This window comes from Cervus elaphus, chromosome 4, assembly GCF_910594005.1.
Source record: "Cervus elaphus chromosome 4, mCerEla1.1, whole genome shotgun sequence".
Lineage (NCBI taxonomy): Eukaryota > Metazoa > Chordata > Mammalia > Artiodactyla > Cervidae > Cervus > Cervus elaphus.
Window position 1 is genome coordinate 9,852,825 of NC_057818.1, and position 20,775 is coordinate 9,873,599.

At 54.8% G+C, this 20,775-nt stretch overlaps 1 protein-coding gene and 1 long non-coding RNA gene across 2 annotated transcripts in view; both read left to right on the forward strand.

The window, feature by feature from the left end:
• Positions 1 to 20,775, forward strand: part of LOC122691556 (c-Maf inducing protein) — a 204,687-nt gene that overhangs the window by 66,164 nt on the left and 117,748 nt on the right. The window lies entirely within an intron of this gene.
• LOC122691557 lies at positions 393 to 14,551 on the forward strand. Its single transcript, XR_006340439.1, has 3 exons — positions 393 to 405; positions 10,072 to 10,075; positions 12,770 to 14,551. It is a non-coding gene; the product is annotated as an uncharacterized LOC122691557 (long non-coding RNA).

Here is a 20,775-nt window from a genome sequence, read left to right on the forward strand (position 1 = left end):
ATGGTGGCATAGGGCAGGGGGGGGGCCCGAGCGGGTTTCTGGGCCAGAGGAGGTCCAGACACCTTCCGCTGGTCCCAGACAGGTGCGCTTATGAGTCAGCACAGGAACTTAGACTAGTTGACTGACCTTTTGCAGGTTCTAGCTGACGGTGTCAGGGCCGCCCATTCACTAGTGAGCTCTCGGACTCGGCACCGAGATGCCCGCGTCTTGAGTTTCTTCCTTACGTTGGCTGCTGCGTAGCTGAGTTCTCCCAACATCAGTGGTGCCCCCACTTCATGTCGTTTCCTCTCTTTCTCCCTCCCTCCTGGCTTTCTCTCAACAAATGTTTATTGAGTGTGTACTTTTGTGCCAGGCGCGGCCACAGTCTCCCTCCCTCCCTCCCTCTGTCCTTGCATCTGTCTGCCTGTCCATCCATCCCATCTACCCATCCATGCCTCCGCCCAGCACTGACTGGATATCCTCTGTAAGACAGGCCTCGGGCTCGACCTGGATGAATGGGCCGAGGTCCCCCCAGTAGCACGGGGCGGGGGGTACACTCCTGTTGGAGGGGTGTGACATGTACAGTGGGGTCAGAAAGCGGGAAGAAACAGGGTGTGGAGGCCAGGTAAGCAGCACCAGGAGGAGCTCCCTGGAGGTCACGGGGTTGAAGCTTCATCTTCACAGTGTCTTGAGATGGGCCCGGGGAGGGAGGGTGATGGAGAGAGTGGGCATCTGGCTTCCCTGGTGGAGGGACAGAGCCTGGGGCCCGGAGTGGACCTCAGGTCACCCCTTGTGAGGTCAGGTGGGGGACAGAGCTGACAGGGTCACAGGCAGATTAGTCGGGACCTCACGGTCCCAAAGGGGTGCTGGGGAAGTTTTACCAAGGGGTGGTAGGACAGACCGCTGCCCCCACCCCAAGGATGTCCGCAGCCTCATCCCCCAGAACTGCAACTGGGTGACCTGCCATGGCAGGAGGGCTGCTGAGATGTGATCGAGTCAAGGATCTTGCGATGGGAAATCATCCCAGGTTACCCAGATGGGCTCCCTGCAGCCACAGGGGTCCCTTAGGAGAAGGGCAGGCAGGAGAGACAGGTCAGAGGAGGAGGCCGTGAGGGCAGAGCACAGGTGAGGGGGTGCTGTTGCCAGCCTTGATGACGGATGGTGGGGCCCCAGGACCAGGGACTGGGCACCTTGAGAGGCTGGGAGGACCAGGAGGCAGTCTCTCCGCTCAGGCCTCTAGAAGGACCGCAGCCCTGCTGACACTGTGGGTTTTGGCCCAGTGAGACCTGTTTGGGACTTCTGACCTCCAGACCTGTCAGAGGACGCGTTTGTGGTGTTTTAGCGCACGGGGTTATACTCATGCGTTGCAGCAGCCTTAGGAACCTGATGCGCTGGTGAAGTGCGGGCTCGTCTGAAAACCTTTGTACAAAGGTCTGGGTTAAGGGTGGGGGGCAGGACTTTTTGGCCTAACCCTGGCGGAGGGTGAGGTCATCACCATTACCTGGAAATGTTCTTAGAGAGTGAGTCCCTCTTCCATCCTGTGTTCTTGGTTGGTAGATTGTGGTTCCACTCAAGTCCAGGGGGAGATTCACCTCCTTTAGGATCAAGGAAGACTCGCTGCTCCTGATATATTCTGCCTTTCGAGCCTGTTTCTAGGGGGATTCTGATAACACATCGTCCCAGGCAAATGCAAGGTGAGCAGGGCCCTGCTCCAGGGGGAACATCGCAGGGACAGTGGCAAACCCCATGGGGGCCTTGCTGGGCGTCCTGTTACTCATCCTTCCGTCTGCTGAGCGGGAGGTGCGGTGTTTAGTGAGTATCACTGTAACCTGTACTTTCCTGAAGTCAAACAGATCTCTCTGGGTGGGAGTATCCTCTCTTGTGGGACGGGTGCAGCCCGTCTGACTCAGCGACTCCCCCAGCCGCACCCTCTGCTGCTGACACCCTGACAGTCCGTCCTCTTGCGTCTCCCGCTCACAAAAGCCTCCCTCCCCGGGAAGCAGAGCAGATCCTCTCCCGCCCCGCCCCCCTCCCACGGCTCTCCCCGAGCCGTGCCTGTGTGGCTGCTACCCCCAGACGTCTGTGTCCCTGGCAGGATGTCAGCGTCACCAGCGACGGAGCCGGGAGCCTCTTCCCATCACCACCGAGGGCGGCAGCTCTAGGTGGGCCGCATGCCAGCCGCCTTCCCATCCGTCACCTTGTTCAGGGGTGCACCCCCCGCCCTTCACATCGTCACCTTGTTCAGCGGTGCACCCCCCGCCCTTTACATCCATTACCTTGTTTAGTGGTGCGCCCCCTGCAGTAAATGTTTTATCCCGACACCTCAGGGTTAATAATGGAGAAAGCCAAACCTGACACCCAGCACCTTTACCCGCTGACGGCCTGCACCCCTTCCACTACTGAACTTCGGATGTTCACCGCTGGCTGAGGTCAGCTTACGCCAATACCGTCGTCACCGCTTTCGGTTGAACTGTGTCCCCGAAGCAGGTCTGTTCAAGTCTTCGCCTCCGGCACCTGGGAGCATAACCTTATTTGGAGGCAGGGCCTTTGCAGATACAGTCAAGCACAGGTTAGCTGTCCGACCTTTGCTTGGAGAACTGAGTTCACTGGGTTTAAGAATCGCTCCCTCTCCTCACAGGCTAGCTGATTTAAAGAGGTCAAACCACGCTGTGGCTTTTCCCAGACCAGCTGATTCAAACTGTGCCACAGCCAGGAAAGAAAAAAAAAAGCCAACAGATTATTGACGAAGAAACATTCATTTCTGTTGAAAATTACTGGTTGGGGCTAGTTGTTGATTATCTCACCTCTGTTGCCGTTTGTATTTAGAAATGGCTCATAAATTTGCTTACGTGGATCTGGTTTGTCCTCTACAAGGAAACGGTTGCACTGCAAGTGGTTCCAGAACCATACTGTGATTTGATGGCTTCCATTTCCTGGCTCTCCGACGCTGTCAGGCACAGCGGCGGGTGCTTTCCTTACCGTGTCTGTGGTCTTCACAGTAACCTGGCGAGGTCCACTTCACAGATGAGGAAACTGAGGCCAGGACAGCGAAGGAAGTTCGGATCCAAGGTCACGCACTTCACATGTGCGAGCTGGCTCCTAAACTGCAGTCTCCAGACTCAAGAGTCTGCCCTGCCCCGCCTGTCTTCCTGTTAACTGCGGGCAACTTCATAATTAGATGGCAGAGAAGGCAAACACAGGGTGTTCGCGCTGAGATGTGCGCTGGGGAGAAGCGTGTTGTGAATGCATGCGTGTGCATGCTCCCACAAGAGGCCACTGCAGACACGTGATGGTCTTCAAGAACGCTGACCGTCGTCAACTCGTTTGGAAAAAAAAAAATCCCACAAGTAGCCCTGCACTTCCCCAGTGACCAGGGCTGTCTGTCCTGCTCAGCCCTGCAGGTGCAAGGAGGCCCCTGGGCGTGTCCAGTGACTGAGTCAGAAGAAGCGTCCCCGGGGCCAGGCGATGCTCTGGGACCCCACGCCACGGGGTGGGCTGGGGTGGGGGAATCGACAGGGCCCATGGCTTCTGGCCACCAGCCCCTGAAGGAGGGTGGAGGCGGGGTGACCCCCTTCTCGGAGTGCCATCGGCGTCTGGCTGGTATCTCAATGATTCATCATGTGACCTTGGGCTCGCCACGCGGCCTCCCGGGCGGCCAGCAGAGGCAGCGTGGCCTGTGAGCTCACCTCGTCGCTCACCCTGGGACCGACCCGGGCTGCCTCCTGGGACACGCCCGGCGATGACCCTGGAGGCCTCTACCCTGGCTGGGCCCTTGGTCTGTGTCTGCCTAAGTAGCCACACTGCCCACTGCCTCACTTCCTTTTGATCTTTACTCTGAAGTCGCCCAGTCAAGTTTCCTTGGCTACCAATCTGAAATGTTGACAGCCCACCCCACCACCGCAGTGTTTTATTTCTCGTTCTCTACCTTATTCTCTCTCCTTAGTGCTTACCATAATCTAACAGGCTGTGCCTTTGTTATTTTGTTTATTTTCTCTTCCTGCTAGAATTTTATCTCCTCTCCTTCCCCTCCCTCCCAACTGCTCTATTCCCAGCATTTAGAACAGGGCTCTGTGCCTGTCGATGCCGGATAAATACCTTTTAAGTGAATGAATGAATCCATTTGACTTTGCAGATCCTCACTTTACTCATTGGAGTGAAGTCAGCCTACTAAGTATGTGGTTGGCGTTCCTAAAACTATAGACACTCGCTGAGTGACAATATTTATGTATTAAGTATTCTGTGCTTTACCTTTAAAATCGAGGGGCTGCAGCTGACGTCTCCGTAGAGGCTGAGCAGGGGCTGCGTGCGAGCAGGACAGCAAGGAGCACTGGTCTGGAAGCAGGGAGACCCCCTTCGTTCTCCCTTTGTCCATCGACCGTGAGCATCTCGGGCGTCCTCTGGGAGCCAGAGGGAGGGGAACATCCTGGAGACTAGCATTTTCCTACCCCCCCGCCCCGCCCGTCTGATTCCAGGCAGAGAAGAGGGGCCCCATGGAAGCTCTTTTCACAACTCTGATGCCCCCCTTTCGTGGGCCTGCATGTCCCCACCAGACCGGGACTGGGGCTCCTGTCTCAGGGTTCCTGCACCTGGGCACGTCCTGGGCAGCCTGCGGTCAGCTGTGTCTCGTGGCCAGGACTTTCAGGAATGCACCCTTTTGACCACACAGGCCAGGCCACACATGCCTGATTATAGTGAACTCTGAACTCTTTGAAGGAGCATGAACCTCACACGGTGCCTTCGTGAAGATTGGCCACCTTGAACCTCATTCTCTCCCCTTACTCCATGAGTTCATCAGCTATCTGCCTTTCTTTTGTGCATTGTTTAGATTCTTATATATTTTATTTGTAATTGGAGAATATGCCTCTTTTTTTAATAAGAAAGGCTGTTTATAAGGGTTTTCATTTTTAATATAAAAAAATCACTAATCTTTTTTCAAATCAAATATGTAATAGTTGTTAGCTTTTTCTACTTTTCCTCTGGCTTCTTAATTTCATATGCGGTATTTATTGATATGTAGATGTTTCACAGTTTTTGGTGGTTGGATCTCAGTGCCTTTATTCATGGCTTGTTAATGACTTGTCTTAGTGGTTTATCAAAGTTCTTCCGGATTTCAAGATTGAGCAGACGTTCCCCATTTTTTTGTAACATATAACTGTAAAATTAATCTAGAATTAACTTTTGGTGTGAGGCAGGGCATACTGATGTTCCAAATAGTTCACTGACTGTCTAGTATTATTCACTGAATAATGTTCCCTTTTCCACTGCTTTAAAATATCACTATATCATATACTAAAAATTTCAAATATGTGCTCGAGTCTCTCCTCTTTCAGGCTTTCTGTTAGTTCCTGCTGATTTACTGTCCTTGCTCCAACGCTGTGCTGTTTTGTTTATTGTAGATTCATAGTGGTGTAGAGTTAAACACCTTCATTTTTTAAAGATGAAGGAACCAAGGCATGGACAGGTCAAGTAACTTTCCCAAAATCTCCCAGCTGATTGGGCGCTCCAAATCTCACATGCGTGTTATTTCCAGTGTATTTAACCTCCTCGTCGGCCTTGTCTCATGATGCCTTCTTGTGCTTCTTAAATTATCGTCACTCTTACTCACAGTATAGCACTGAGATTCTTTTTTCCCCCGGAAGCCTTAGTTAGTCCTGTCTCCCGTAAACAGAAGTAGCCATAAGTATCTGCCATGTAAAGTTACTAACAAGAATGAGAGCAGATGTGCATTTCATAGTACCATGCCTGGCACACAAAAGCCCTTAATCTATTAATAATAGTACAGTTATTTTTATTCCCATCAGTGTAATTGACTTTCTGTAAGGTACATTCTTACTTCTTTAAGAAGTAAGGGACTTCTCACACCTCTCACCTCTGGGCAGAATCCGCGGTAAATGCACTGTAGTCGCGTGTCCTTGACTCTAAAGGACACTCCCAGTGGCCAGCGTTTGACCCTGACGTCCACCTCGCTTTCCTCGAGCCAGTACGTTATTGAGGCGGCCCCACACTCTGAAGGGGCTGACAGGCCCTTAGGGTGATGAGAAGTCACGCTCTCGAACATTCCTGTGAGCTGCAGGCACTCCAGGTCCATCCGTGTCTCCCCCAGAGCCGTGCCCCCCAGGGGCGCAGAGAGCCTGCGTGACGAGGGGCCGTGTGTCTGCAGCGTCCCGGGCCCTTCTGGGCCCACAGGGTCCCTGTGCAGGCTGAGCTTGTGGGCCGGGACGCAGAGCACCCCTCCCACCCCCAGGGGCCACAGGGCAGTGTCAGACGTTTGTGCTCAGGTGGATGCTGGTTGCCTTCACAGTGCACTCAGGAGAGGCCCGCCCGTGAGATGGCTGCTTCCTCGAGCCCCTTTGCAGGGTGGCAGCCAGAGGCACTTGGAAGCGCTCCCCATCCTTGTTGCCGAAGTCGCCGTCTTGCCCGTGGGCAGAGGTGCGTCCCCTCGGAATGCCTGGACTCTGGAATGGGGGCTGATGTCAGTATTAACCATCGGCGGAAGCCCCTTGCGTCAGGCTCTGGAGGAACCTGTGCTGGGCAGTTCCTTGGTTTGAAAAGAGGTCCCTGGTCTGGCTTTGGAACAGAGCTGAGAGTCAGAGCGGTGGCGTCAGCGGAGAGGCCGCCCACACAGGTGTGGCTGTTGAGTCTCCCGTCACCTCTGCTGAGAACCGAGACGTGGGGACAAGGGTAGGTGTCAGCGCCCCATCCTGCACTCACGCCAGGGGGTGAGGACAGTCTCCAGGAAACGGTCGGGGAAGAGAAGGGGGGGCGAGTGTGATTAGAGATGCCGGGCATGTCTGTCTGGGTGGCATTGCCCTGGACACTGTCTTGAGAAGGATTCTGAGCCTGGATTTCCGCTCAGCAGGAAAAAGGCTGAAACCCATTTCCACGTGGAGAAGAGTGGCAGTGATGTCTCTTAGAGATGCAGGAATCCATAGAGATTAAAAAACAAAAAAAGAACCGGGCTGAAAAAGACATTTTACGAAGGGGAGGAACTAGACCCTGAGGCACAAAGGGTTGGTTATTTTCATGTAGTTTTATAATCAAGAAATATGAACGTAAAATATTCGGAGTGTTGAAAAGTAGAAAATCATCAGGATTTCTGCTCCCCAGAACAGTAAATGCTGTTTGTCTGTGACTCTTATTTCCTGCTCTTTGTCTAAATCCGTGCCTATTTTAATGTACTTTTCCAAAGACATACAAATTTGTACCCTGTTTTTTCTTTTAACAGCTACAGCTGTTAATTCGTTTTCCCATGCCTAAGGCAAGAGCTTTGAAACATAGAATCCCTAGGGTACAACCTGGTGCCTTTCCCTCCAGTCTTTACCTCTGGGGTATTAAAGATGGATCTTCAAAAAAAAAAAATGGATCTTCAGAATTAGGGTATTCCCTTATAGTTCATCCTAGCCCCTCCCTGATTGTGGTAAAATGCAGTGTAAAATTTGTCATCTTAACTGTCTTAAAGTGTGTAGTTTCATGGTGCTAAGTATGTTTACATTGCTCTGCTTCCAGTCTCCAAAACTTCATCATTCGTCTTAAATAAAGCTCTAGAACTGACTTCAGGATGGGCACCTAGTTCACGACCTCCAGGTGAGGTAGGTAGCATTTAGGACAGGAAGGCGAAGGAGGAGCTGCACCGGCAGAGGCCTCTCCAGTAGGTCTGGTTCCCTCCCTAGTCCCGCCCATTTTACAGATGGTGAAACTGAGGCACAGATTGTCATCCATTGCTTTTCTTTCTGGGGGGCAAATGTTATTGAAATATACATTCAGAAATGTTCACATATACTGTACAGTTCAGTGAATTTTTGCCAACTAAACAGCTCTGTAACCAGCCCTCAAATCAAGAAACAGGCTAGCCTGTGTCCGCAACCCCAAGGTAACTGCTCTCCTGACCTTCATTAGCACTCACTAGTCTTGCCTGTCCTGGAGCTTTACCCTGGTGCATCCAGCATGGACTGTCTCGTCTGGCGACTTTCGCATACGTGATGTTTGTGTGATTTATGCGAGCAGCTTACCAGAGCCCTCGGGGACAGAGCTGGCCCGCAGACTCGGGCTCCACTGGCCTGCCTTTCAGGGGGCATGCGGGAATGCCAGCTGGCCCGGGGTGTTGGGGGGGCCCCAAGAAATAAAGCTGGCTAGATACGGCCAGATCAGGAGTTCCGTGAACGTTCAGCGGTGGCGGACACAGGTGTTCCAGAAACAGCTCCTCGATTACGGAAGCGACCTGTGTTCTTGGTGACAGCGAGACCCCGGGGTGGTGAGAGCTATGCGGAGGGAGCACAGGGCAGAGGTCTATGAGAAGAGGGAGGAGGATTCCCAGAGGAGCGCAGGACGAGTGTGGGAGTTGCGTGCGTCACGGGCAAGAGACCAGGTGTTCTGGATCGAGCAGTAATAACTTTTAAAAGATGGTTAATTTATTCAGAGTGGTTGCTTTGTAACGATACTGTCTTAATTTCCTGTTGAACCTGCTTCATCTGTAACCATCCAACATTAGTATTTATCTCATTCACTTAATTTGAAAGTATTCTTAAATTAAATATTCCAGTATTCTTGCCTGGGAAATCCCATGGACAGAGGAGCCTGGCGGGCTGCCATCCACGGTTTCACAAAGCGTCAGAGGCAACTTAGCGACTGATCAACAAACAGCATTCTTTTAAAGCTGTTACTGCTGTTTTACTGAAGTTAATTCAGCCTAGACACTACCATGAAAATATCACAGGAAACATGAGTGTTACAGCTGTGATCTGGTTTAATAAACACAGTACTACAAACTGTTTTAGTCAATTAGGAAATAAGCATTAGAACGTGAGGAACGGTAATACTTGACCTTTGTCAGGGGTTGCCCTGTGCCGGACCCAGGACTGAATAAGCATGTGACACGTTTTCCTGCCTCCCTGTATCCACCCTAGGAGGCGGGAACTGTCATTGTGCCCATTTTCAGATGGGAAAACTGAGGCTCGGTGGGTGAGGTGACTTCCCCTACATCAGGTGTCCGCAAGGAGCAGGTGTGGGGTCGGGGTGGTCTGGTTCTCAGAATTTCCTCCCTGACCCCCACACTCTGACCTGCCCCTGGAACTCGTGGAGTAAAGACACGCAGGGAGTCAGCGATGGGCTTTCCTGCTTCCAGGAGCCTGAGCGCCGTGAACACTGAGAGAATATTCCCTGTCTGCCTGTGGGGGGTTGTCGGGACCAAGTAGAAACGGTCAAAACCAGTTTCATCATCATTAGCAAATGTGCAGTGGGTTGGCTGGAGTTTTTTTCAGAGGATTTGCTGGAGGCTAGCATGTGTCTCCATGTTCTTACTTCATAAATGGAGTAAGTTGATAACTGCAATTTAAGAAGAGCCTGGTTTTGGAAGGAAGTTGATTTGATTACCGTTTTATAAGATTTTCTTGGTCTGGTCTTGATCCTGTGGATTTCTTTCGGTTTCGGTAATTTTGGGGTGGTGACCTATCCCCTGCCAATTTGAGCCAAGTCCCGCTGAAGCTCAGCGTACCCAGAAGAATGTGCTGGGCTAGCCTCGTTCCGAGGAAACAGAGAAAAGGCAAACAGTTGTGCCATCTCCAACTAAGACGGTCATGATCTCGGATGATGATACAAGTCGTCTGGTTTCCCCCCGCCCCCCCACGGCAAGTTGACTTCTTCTAAGATCATTAGTTTTATCCATATCCACTGGAAATTGTGTCCATTTTCAATTAAAATAAAAGTAATAGTGTCCCTCTGTTTTTGGAAACCGTAATCTATCAAAGTCGATACAGTCAGTCTGTTTACCAGATCATCACGGGTCAGAACAACAGTATTTATATTCATGCACACAGGAAATTTGATTAGATAGAGCAGAGGAAGAGCACACACAGATGGGACGCGATTGCCCTGAATTCAGGCGGCCCAGATTTCTCCGGTTCACTCGAACATCCTATTAGCTGGGGAGATCCCCGTCGTGACGCAGGACCCCTGCAGCAGAACAGTTGGGTGTAGCTGCCTGCGAGGAAGAAACTCTTGCTTTGCAGCAGGGACCTTCTGAGCAGGCGTCTCTGCTGCACCGAGAAAAACTGTGGGAATGTTTCCTTAAGCCTGGTGGTCTGAGGATTTCTGCAGCCCCGTGAGCGGGCTTAAACCAGGCATCCTTGACCACGACAGGCGGGGTCAGCTGCAAAGGGCCCCGCTGTCCTCGGGGGCCCAACACGCACCGTGGCAAGGCCCAGGGTGATGGAAGAAAGTGATGGAAGAAAAAGAGGGCCGTGCTGGCAGCGCAGGCTGCAAAATCAGTGCTCGGCTGGACAAGGACGGCACATGCGTGGTGAAATGCCACCCTCCCACTCAGGAACCCTGCTCAGGGTCCCCCAGTGCGTTTCGGGAAAACCTGCATAGTTCCTGACCTGAGCGTCACGGCTCCGCATGCTGCCATTCAGACCCATCTCTTCCCACTGTTCACAGGCTGTGGAGTTCACTTCCCCGGCCGCAGCCAAGGGGTCCTCTGCTCAGCCAGGCCAGCCTGCTGACCGCCCGGGTGCACTCTGACCTCTCTGCAAAGACTGAGTCTCTCCCCCACCTTCACTCCCCCCACCCCCCGGTTCTCACCAGTCTCTGGCCCGTGAATGCCGCTGACCACGCCTTTCACCTTCTCACCCCCACTGAAAGGCGGACAGCTCCTTCTCTGAAGCCAGTTGAGTGTTCCCACCCCTTTCCCCTCCAGTTCTCAGCTTCAGGGGCCCCTCCCCAGGGGCCCTTCAGGATGCCCTCCCCCAACCCCCGGGTATAGGCTAGGTCGTTATCCTCATGGGCTTTATACTGCGAACACCGTTCTCCTGGAATAGTTTGTCCATAGTTTTGGGTCCCTCTGTGCCGAGATACAAGCTCCAGGTTCACGGCCGGCCCGCAGCTCCGAATGCGGTGCCTCACGTGAACGAGGGGCCCACACAGATCACTGGGGGTGAAGGATGGAAACACGTTTGCAGTGAAGGAGGCTGACAGTGGTTGTCTAACTCACAGAAAAATCTCTGCCGCCTTGAAAGCTCCCTTTGAGCGCCGCTTCTCGGTGGACTTGTCAGACGTACAGCATATCCAGCTAAACGGAGGAACAAATCAAGGGTCGTGTTGGTCGCCGAGCGCCACCAGTGACCTTGTGTCTGGTCCGAACCCTCTGGTTTGATGAATCCGCCGACTGTTACTAGTCCTGCCCGTTGAGGACCTCTGGCCGGGGAATGTCGCTGACCACCCCATTCACTTTCTCACCCCGACGAGGCAGACAGCTGTTTCTTTGAAGCCAGTTGAATGTTTCTTATTTTGAGTGTTATTTTATTTTTTTTCTAACCTGCTTTCATATTAGGCTCTGGGCTTATTTGTCTAATGCGCTGTAGTTTTCTGTTAAATCTTGTTGTTAAAAAAAATCCAATCATGTCTTTTAGAGGTAAATCCTTTTGAAAGACAACACCTTACAGAAAAGAGTAATGTTCCCCTCCCCCTGCCAGCAGTCCCATTCCTGTTCCCACATCCCATCCTCCCAGTGTTTTCTGTAGGTTTACATCTAAACAGGTAGTTCCGTAGAGAGTATATAAACATAAGAGGAGTCCGATTGTATGTGCACATCTTCAGTTTGCCTCTCCTCCTCCTAAGACTGTGGGGATGTGTCCGTGTTCGTCCAGTAGAGCCTCGTGAACTGTGTGCTAACTGGACTCCTGAGTGTAAATGTCAGAAGCCTTGCTTAACAGATTGGCAGTGGTGACGACCCCTCCTCTGTGGCTGGTGCACCCCTGATAGGGTAATGCTCCGGGAAGCCTCCAAGCTTTTCTCCTGGCAAATGACGTAGTGTGTTTGCAGGAGCCGGTGTGTTTGTTCCCCGGCCTGATTATGCTGGCTATAGGTTTTACCATAATTACCCAATTTACTTGATGTGAATATGAAAGGAGAGTGTTTGTTTTTATGAAAGCCAAATGGGAATGCTTAAGAAAGTCTCGGTGAAACAATAGTTATTGTGATGGCTATCAAAGAGTGAGAAAAAGCCATAATAACCAGATGGCCTTGTGGAGGTCTTAAAAGAAACAGGAACTGCAAATTGCCAATTGCAAATTGTTTGGGGTTTATGTGAAAAACAAAACAAAACAAAACTGGGGGCACTTCAGGAGTGGGGGCCATCTTCAGGGGCAAGACCCTGCTGCTGCCACAAAAGATGGAGAACAGATACCTGTTTCATATACTTTCAGTGGAAATAGAATGTCTGTTTCATTTTATTGCGTTGGCAAAGAGTTTGTTCAGATTTTCCCCCAAAAGACGTTCTGGGAAAACTCCCAAAGAAGCTCTTTAGCCAACCCAAAGTGAGTCTCTCCTTTAGTTGTTTTGGGCTCATCACCTGACCACTGGTCCTGCTAGCTGTAGCCCTTTCTCACTGTTCCTTTCTGCTGTCCCCTTCCATAAACGGCATTTCCTCCAGCCCCATGCCCTTCTGCCCGGTCCTGACACGGCTGAGCGAGGGCGCTCTGGTCTCTTTCTCGTCGTGTGAGGATGCTGATCCCATCGTGGGGGGCCACCCTCGTGACTCGTCTATACCTGATGGCCTGCCGAAGGTCCTGCTTCTCACCACCACCACACTGGGGGTTAGGGCTTCAGTGTAGGGGTTTTGGGGACAAACACATTAAGTCCATGACACCATCCCTGGCATGGTAGAACAAAGGAGGAACGTTATACTACAAAGGAGCAGAAAATGTATCGGCTCACTTGTGTCCTGCCTCTTTGCAGGGGCTGTGGATTTTCAGTCCAAGGCCTAGTGAAAGGTACATTCAAAGTGCCTTCCAGAGAGCATCCACGACTGGGAATCTGTGAGGTGGGGCGGGCAGAGGCGTCACGGGACCTCTGGGTCTCTCCTGGTTCTGCCTTGTGCTTGCTGTGTGGCTTTGGAGAAGTTGCTTCTCCTCTCTGGGCCTCAGTGTACCCATCCGATAGGCAGGCTGGGCCGGGTTCGGGGAATCTGTAAGCCATCTGGTCCCGAGATGGCACAGCGTGGCACCTGGCACCAGGCCTCGCGGCCGTCTTTGCCCTGAGCATGATGACCCCCCGCCCCACCCCCGGTCACAGCCAAGGCCACATGACAGCCAGAGAGTCCTCTCCGCTGGCCCCAGGAGAACATTTGGAAACAATCACGTCCACCCCCATAGATTGCTGCCTGTTGCTAAGACCGCGTTGGCCGGCCAGCCCCACGTCACAGTTCAGGGCCGCTCAGGACGCCACTGCGTCCTCGTAGGCCCTGCGAAGTGTGCGTGCAGCCCGGCCTTGTCCCAGCGGAGCGAGAGGGCCTGGGGTGCCGGGATGGGAGGGCTGGGCCGGGGGTGAGAGCCAGGTGTCCTGGGTGCACACGCTGGCTTCGGCTCTGCGGCCTCGCACACGTCACTTCCCTGCTCAGCCTCCTCACTGAGGGCGGTGGCGAGGATGCAACCAGCTGCCGTCTCAGAATGTGGGCTTCCTGGGTGGCACAGAGATGAAGAACCCGCCTGCCCGTGCGGGAGACTCGGGAGGCTCCGGTTCCATCCCTGCGTCACCAAGATCCCCTCGAGGGGGAAATGGCAGCCCACTCCAGTACTCTTGCCTGGAAATCCCATGGACAGAGGAGCCTGGCGGACTACAGTCCATGTGGTCGCAAAGAGCTGTACACAACTTAGTGACCGGGCACACACACACACACACACACACACACCCCTTGGAACAGCGCCTGGCTCCTGTGTCGAGCCTAGCGGAGATGGGGCTTAATTCTCTGAGGCAAATGTAAATCTTTATTTGGCTCAGGCAGTCTCTCCTTCCGAGGAAATAATTGAGTTTGAGTTCATTTTTTAAAAATTGACTCCCTCCAGTCTGCTCTGTGAGGTCCCTTCCATTTCAACTTCTACTTTCTCTCTGAAGAAGAGGGTTTACTGAGCTCATTGCTGGTAGGGGCCGTCTTGAAGGGGCAAAGGTCTGTCCTACCGAGGATAGTGCCACTGTTTTAAGGAGCGTGAGCATTATCTTCATTGCACCCACCTGCCACAAGAAATCTTCCTTGTGATTGAGCCCCCTCAGGGTAACCATTCTCCGTGGAAAGCATCTCATCAGCTCAGGAGAGGGAGGAAAGGAGTGACCAAGTGTGAGGTCCATGTGGTTAAGCCCCCCCCCCCACATCATTCCATCCGGCCTGGGGCCCCCCACCATTCCAGTCCTGTACCCTAGCTCTGAGTTCCTGCAGACACACTCACACTCCCCTTTTAAATGTGGGTGATGGAGAAGGGAGGAAGCTTTGTTTTTTAATGAGGATCAGGCTGGAAATTTGTGCAAGGGAAAAACTTTTTATTGTAAAGTCTCTGCTGCTGCATGTGGTCGCCCTGACCTGCAAAGGCATCACGTTGAATTACCTTGTCTTCAGAAAGTGCATGTGCACATGTGGGTGGGCGCGCATGTAGGAAACCTCTTGCTTATGAATATTTCCTCCTCCGAACAGCTTGAAGCCGGCCTCCCAATTCTCTACGTGGTTCTCACAACGCGTCCTTTTGGCTGTATCTTGGTGCCTGAAGTGAAAGTGAAAGTTTTAGTCGCTCAGTCATGTCGGGCTCTCTGCGACCCTGTGGACAGTAGCCCACCAGTCTCCTCTGTCCATGGGATTTCCGAGGCAAGAATACTGGAGTGGGTTGCCATTTCCTTCTCCAGGGGATCTTCCCAACCCAAGGATTGAATCCCAGTCTCCCACATTGCAGGCGGTTTTTTTTTTTTAATTTTTTTTTTTTGCAGGCGGTTTTTTTACCATCTGAGCCACCAGGAAAGCCCTTGGTGCCTGGGAGCTCCTATTTCTGCTCTGGGTCCAGTGCATGGGGAGGACTCTGTGTGTGTGTGTGTGTGTATATAGGATGTGTGTGTGCGCATAGGGGGTGTGTGTGTGTGTAGGGTGTGTGTGTGCACACGGGGCCAGGACTGTGTGTGTGTGTGTGCTCCCAGTCTCCAGGGTTGAGTAACTTTATGAGTGGTGCTTAAAACCCTTCTGTCATTCACAGGACAAAGTTCAGCTCCTTTTTTTCCTGGCAGAGGAGGCCAAATTTGGCCCAAACTCAATCTTTTCATTTTCATCCCCTGCCAGTTCCTTACCAGGCACCCTCTGCTCCAGCCACAAGCAACCTTTTGCCGTTGCCCAAAGAGCTCATGGTCTTGTGCACTCCGAGACCTTTGAGGATGCCAGGCCCACGGCCAGAGATCCCCTTTCTTTCCTCCTTCCGGGGCCAGCTCACATGGGTGTGAAACCTCCCAGGCCTGCCCGGATCGAGTCCTTCCTCCGTGGGACTCCTCAGCCTCTCTTATCCTCATGAGACCTGCTCGTCACGTGCACCACTCTATTTGATTCATTGCATCTGTCACCCCAGCAAGCTTCCGGCTGCCTGAGAACCGCTGCAGAGTCTGACCCGTCTCCGTGTCCCCGGCACCTAGTGGGGTGCCCGGCAGGGGCCCGCGTTCAGTGCTGGTCAGAACCAGGGAGCGGAAGCTCAGGTTCTCTAGTGAGGCACTCGTGTCGTGTGGCTGAAAGAGGCTGGCGGACTCATCAGCGTCGATAGTAATACATGTGTATTGAGGGCTGCTTCTGTTCTGGGCCCCCGCTAAGCCCTGTACCTCTGTGGTCATATTTAGCCCATACCACTCTGAGGGCGGGTTCTGGCATGACCACCCCCATTTACAGCTGAGAACACGTGGCCCAGTGGAGAGAAGTGACTTGCTCCAGGTCACCATGAAGTAGGGCCAGTTCCCACTCAGTCGATCTGCTTTTATTCTGGATACTAAACCTTCCTTGGCATCATTTTTCTTGTGACGATGGTTTTTGAGGTCCACCCGTCCAACTTCCTTGGCTATGGGCAGCACCTTCCCATGTGCCCCAGGACCTTTGCACAGGATTTCCCCCTGCAGTTGAAGTCTGGGTGTCAGCGGAACACGGGAGCACAGCATTCCTATGTGCCCTTAAGAGAATTCCTGAACTTGCTTCAAGCATCCCCCCACCCCCACCCCCAGCACACCTAGTCAAGGCAGGGAGCGTCCTCCGTGGCCTATGCTGGAGGGAAGTGGGTCAGCGGAGCGGGGGAGTGTAGCAGTGTCAGGGCGCTCACTGCCGACACTCGGAGATAAAGGATCTGTTGTCGAACAGACTCACACGTTCACCCTCACTCTGCAGAGTTGGGCTTTTTCCCTGAAAGTTCCTGGGGGGACCAGTGCTGCCTGAGCAGGGACCCGCGGCCCCAGGGGAGGGAGGGGTCCCAGGCCCTTTCCTCTGAATCTGGGGCACCAGGCCTGGCGTTGGTGGGGAGGGCAGGGCACAGAGGAGGGAGGCTGCCTGCCGGCAGCCGAGGCTCGCAGGTGCCACCAGGGTGCGGTGGAGATGGGCACGGCAGCGGGCCGGAGGACCCGGGTGGAGACTCGTTCCGAAACCAGCCCAGCGGGACGGTTCTCCCTCTGTGTCACGGGGAAGGGAGAGAGGGACTGAGCCCCGGTTCATTCCTCCCGTGGATACTTACTGAGGTCGCAGGAAGCACGTGTTAATACAATGGGGATGTAGTGCTGAGCGAGAAGTTTGTCCTGCGCTCAGATTGCCCTCGGCAGGAGAAGACTGCCGTGGGGCCGTTACAGTGCGGGTCGGTGAAGTAGGATGATGAACGCCGTTCATTCATTCACTCGGTGAACGAGCAGGTACCGAGCACTCACCGCACCCCAGGCACTCTTCTGGGCCTACACTTCCACTGTAGCAGCCAGCGAGCCACGTGTGGCTGTTCACATCTAATTAAAATTAAACAAAATTGAAAATTCAGTCCTTTAGGTGGCCAGGCAGTGTTTCTCACGCTCCTCAGCCGTGTGTGGGCACCGGCTCCCGTATTGGACGGGGCACACGCGGACGGTCTCCATCACTCTGGGACGTTCTGTTGGAAATGCAGACGCTGGGCTGTGAAAGGGGGGCGCCCAGAAAGGCTCTGCCCTTGGAGTCGGCAGGCTGGTCGCGTGGTGCTGGATGAAGACCTACAGGCATTCCGTTACGAAGCAGGGAGGTGGGCGCTGAGAGGTGGGTGCGCCGGAGCAGGGCAGCCCAGCCCAGCCCGGTCCCTGGAGGCCAGGGCTGTTGCAGTGAACCCTGTCCCGTGGAGAGGGTGTGGGGAACCGTGTGCCAGGACGAGGGAGGGACACGCGTCAAGGCCTGGGCTCGTTCCATGCGGCTGGTCGCGCGCCCTGTGTGTTCTCATGGCCGTCAGTGTCGGGGGGTGCAGACGGGCTGGTGGGGAGGTGGGCTGACCCCAGGCTGAGCTGACTGTGTTGTGGGACCCTCTGTCACCTCTGGAGAGAGACCCCTCCAGGCAGGGGGCGGTGAGAGGAGGGTCCGGTGTGCATGCCTGGGCTGGGCATCTTGCTCAGAGGAGCACTCTTGGCAAAAAGCTGGAGCAGCTGCTGAGAGGCCGTGAGAGGGAGGAGGCAGGCAAGAAGGAGTCCGCTCTGGGCCCCTGGCCGGGTCCAGCCCCTGAGGACATAGTTGCGGAAACGGGTCGCCTCTACCTTGTGCAGCTGCGGGAAGACGGAGCGGCGGAGGGGCTGGCCCGCGACGCTGGGCAGGAGGGTGGACTGACGGGCCATGCCCAGCCCAGGGTGCCATGGGGGCAGGGACGCGGATGGAGCCGGGTGGCCCATACAGCTCTGCTCCTGCTGTCGCGCGAGCGAGTCTCAGCCCCTCGGAGCCCAGCTCCCCTCTCTGCAGCCTGGCGACGGCGGTGTCAGGCCGCGGGGCTGCTGGGACCAGTTTGAGACGATCAAGCAGTCGACATTTACTGGGGGCTTATCATCCCCTGTATTCTCCCAGCGGCCCGTTTGATAGACAAGGGACCGGCTGGCATCAGAGCTCAAGTGTCCGTGCTGGGGTTGGAACCCAGGTCTTTGCCCACTCGGGCCTGGGTTAATTGGCTGTTCACGCTGTGTTACGGCTGGTCTGGATGGCACGGGTACAGCCAAGGCCAGGCATGTCGTAGGCAGTGGGTGAAGGCGCTTTGGATGGGCGATCGCTTGTTTGCTCAGTTGGTAAAGCAGGCCCTTGGACCTGCAGGCGCAGGGTGGGAAGGCAGGCTTGGCCCCCCAGCTGGTCCCTGACCCCCAGACCTGCAGTCGCGCCCGGGGACCAGCTTGAGGGATGAGGGAGCCACCGTTCTTAGGCAAAGATTAACCCGGCGGGGCCGGTCTCACATTCTAGAGTCAGAACTTGACCCTGGAAAGTGCCAGCCTTGCAGATGTGGGGCCATCGTTTCAGATGCTCTTTCTTCATCGGCCTGTTACTCATGAGGTCGCGGGCAGGGCAGAGGGCCACTGGGCACCTCAGGTGGATCCTTCCCTCCCTCCCCTTCCAGCTCCGGTCTGTTGCATGGCCCGTGGAAACTGTCCAGGTCGGGGTCTCTCAGGGCTGGGTTTTGTCAGGTGTGAATGTGTGTGTGTGTGTAATGTTTGGTGTGTGTATGTGTGTGTTTCCAGGACGTGTTGAGGAAGTGGCCCTGAGACCTAGGCCTGAGGCCTCCTTGTTTATTTACTGTCTTTGGAAATCACCATCAGTGATGAAATGCCCGAGGGCCAGAGGCGGCAAGGCCTGGCGTTTGCTAAACCTGGCAGCCAGGCCAGCAGGGCTCAGGGGCCCACGTGTCCGCCTTCCTGTGTGTTGAGCCGCGTGTGTACGCACACAAGTGCTTGGGCATGCCTGTGCCTGGGGGACCGCGGTATGCACCTCTCCATGTGTGTGCGTTTGTGTGCACTTGCACGCATGTACACACCTCTGTGTGCCTGTGTGTGTTTAAATCTGTGCGTGCACATGTGTCATCAGTGTGTGTGTGTGCATGCATATCGCACACTTGTGTGTGACATGACCTCTTCTACGCTCATCACCGCACGTGGACAGAGAAAGACCTGGACTTGACACCCAGCTATGCCAGTTGCTTACTATGTGACCTGAGGCCTGCCATGCATGCTTTCTGGGCTCAGCATTCCAGTCTGTGAGATGGGAGAATAAAAGCCAGCAACATGAGGAAAACCACGGGTGGTGGGCGTGCATGGCTGGAAACCTGGCTGGGAGCGGCCGATAAGAGGCTTGTGCCCCCAGCTTTGGGGAGGCAGGGACTATAGCTCTCTTCCCCGCCCTGGAAACTGTCCACATGGGGTCTCTCAGGCCCACCCTGCAGCTCTGGAACCCCAGCAGCTCGGGCTGGGCTGTGTATACTCCATGTGGCCCAGTCACGTGGCCTCCAGTGCCCAGAGAGGCCGGAACTCAGTGGGGCTGTTTGTGTTCCTGCAGCTCTTCTGCTCGGGGTGAGAGGTTACTATGAGCCTGAGGTCTGGGGCTCCGGAGACCCTGACTGTGCCCACTGGTGACCCCGACACTGTCACTGCGATGTGAAGTTGCCACCCTGTCCCCTGGAGACTGCCTCCAGGGTTCTCCACGTTGGCCCAGCCGTAGACAAAGAACATCCCACCCCCATTTTGCACACCCTCCCCTCCCCAACCCCAGCTCCTTCAGATAAACCCAGAGGGTTCTCAGTAACCACGGGCAACCCAGAGGCAAGGAAATGGGAGCATTTTCTCAGCCTGGATCTGTTTTCTGATTAGTCACGCCTGGCTAATTAGCACGTGATAGAGCGGACAATCAAGTTGGGAAAACATCCACTGACTGCCTGGAGTCCCAGCCACGGGCCTGGCGAGGGCCTGGTGGAGAAACAGGGAGACAGGGAGGAACGCGCCCGGGGCCACGTCGCATCGGTGTCCGGGCGTGGGCCCCAGAGACACGTGGGACACGCGTGGCAGGCTAGGGAGGCTCCGTCTCACCCTTCCCCCCCCCGCCCCCCGCGCTGTCTGGAAGGAATGATTTCACATCACGGTCATCTGATGACTAAGGCAGACTTCCCCCATCTCCGGGGGAAGTTGTCGAGGGGACCCTGGCGACTTTGCAAGGGCCGGTGGCAAAGCTTCCCAAGGTGGCCGGGAGCCCTTGAGCAGACCGCTGCAGCGACGCGGGAGAGGGGCACAGCTGCTGCTACGTAGGGGCTCCGCAGGCGCCTGTTGGACGTGTGAGGTCATGTGTCTCAGTGAAGAGTCCCCGACCCCAGGGCCTGAAGGCGGTTCCCTCCTGCCCAGTCGTGTCCGTGGAGCGTCCGCGGGGACTCTGCCCTACCTGGGCGGCGTGGGGCCTCCCCCGCCAGGTGACGTGTCACTGCCGCACCAGGCTTCCGGGGCAGGAAGGGCCCTCCGCACGGTCCTTTGGCCCCAGAAGTGACTCATGTCACTTCACGCCTTGTGTTCCACTGGACGCTGTCACTCAGCCACGGCTTGGCTTCAGGGGGGGCAGGAATCCTCACCTTTTGGGTGCCCTGAGGAGGAGGAGGTGACCAGGACTCTGGGGACGTTAGTGCTGTCTGCCTGCTGCGGATCATCGCTGGCTGGGGCCCCAAGAGTGTCCTCCGTGGGTGTCCTGGTTTCCTTTGGCCACTGCGACAAATTCCCATAAATCTGTGGCTTAAACCCACTTACATCTATGTCTTGTAGTTCTGGAGGTCAGGAGTCCAACATGGGTGCCCCAGGCTAAAGTGAAGGTGTCAGGAGGGTGTTCCAGAGGAGAATCTGGTCCCTCCCTCCTCCTGTCTCCACGGCCTGCCCACTTCCCTTGGCTCGCGCTGGCATCACCCTGACCCCTGCCTCTGGTCGTCCTGCCTCCGTCTGATAAGGAGCACGTGGTGACGTGCGGCCGCCTGAATGATCCGGCGTCATCTCCCCACCTCGGGGGTCGTGACCCCGCCCACA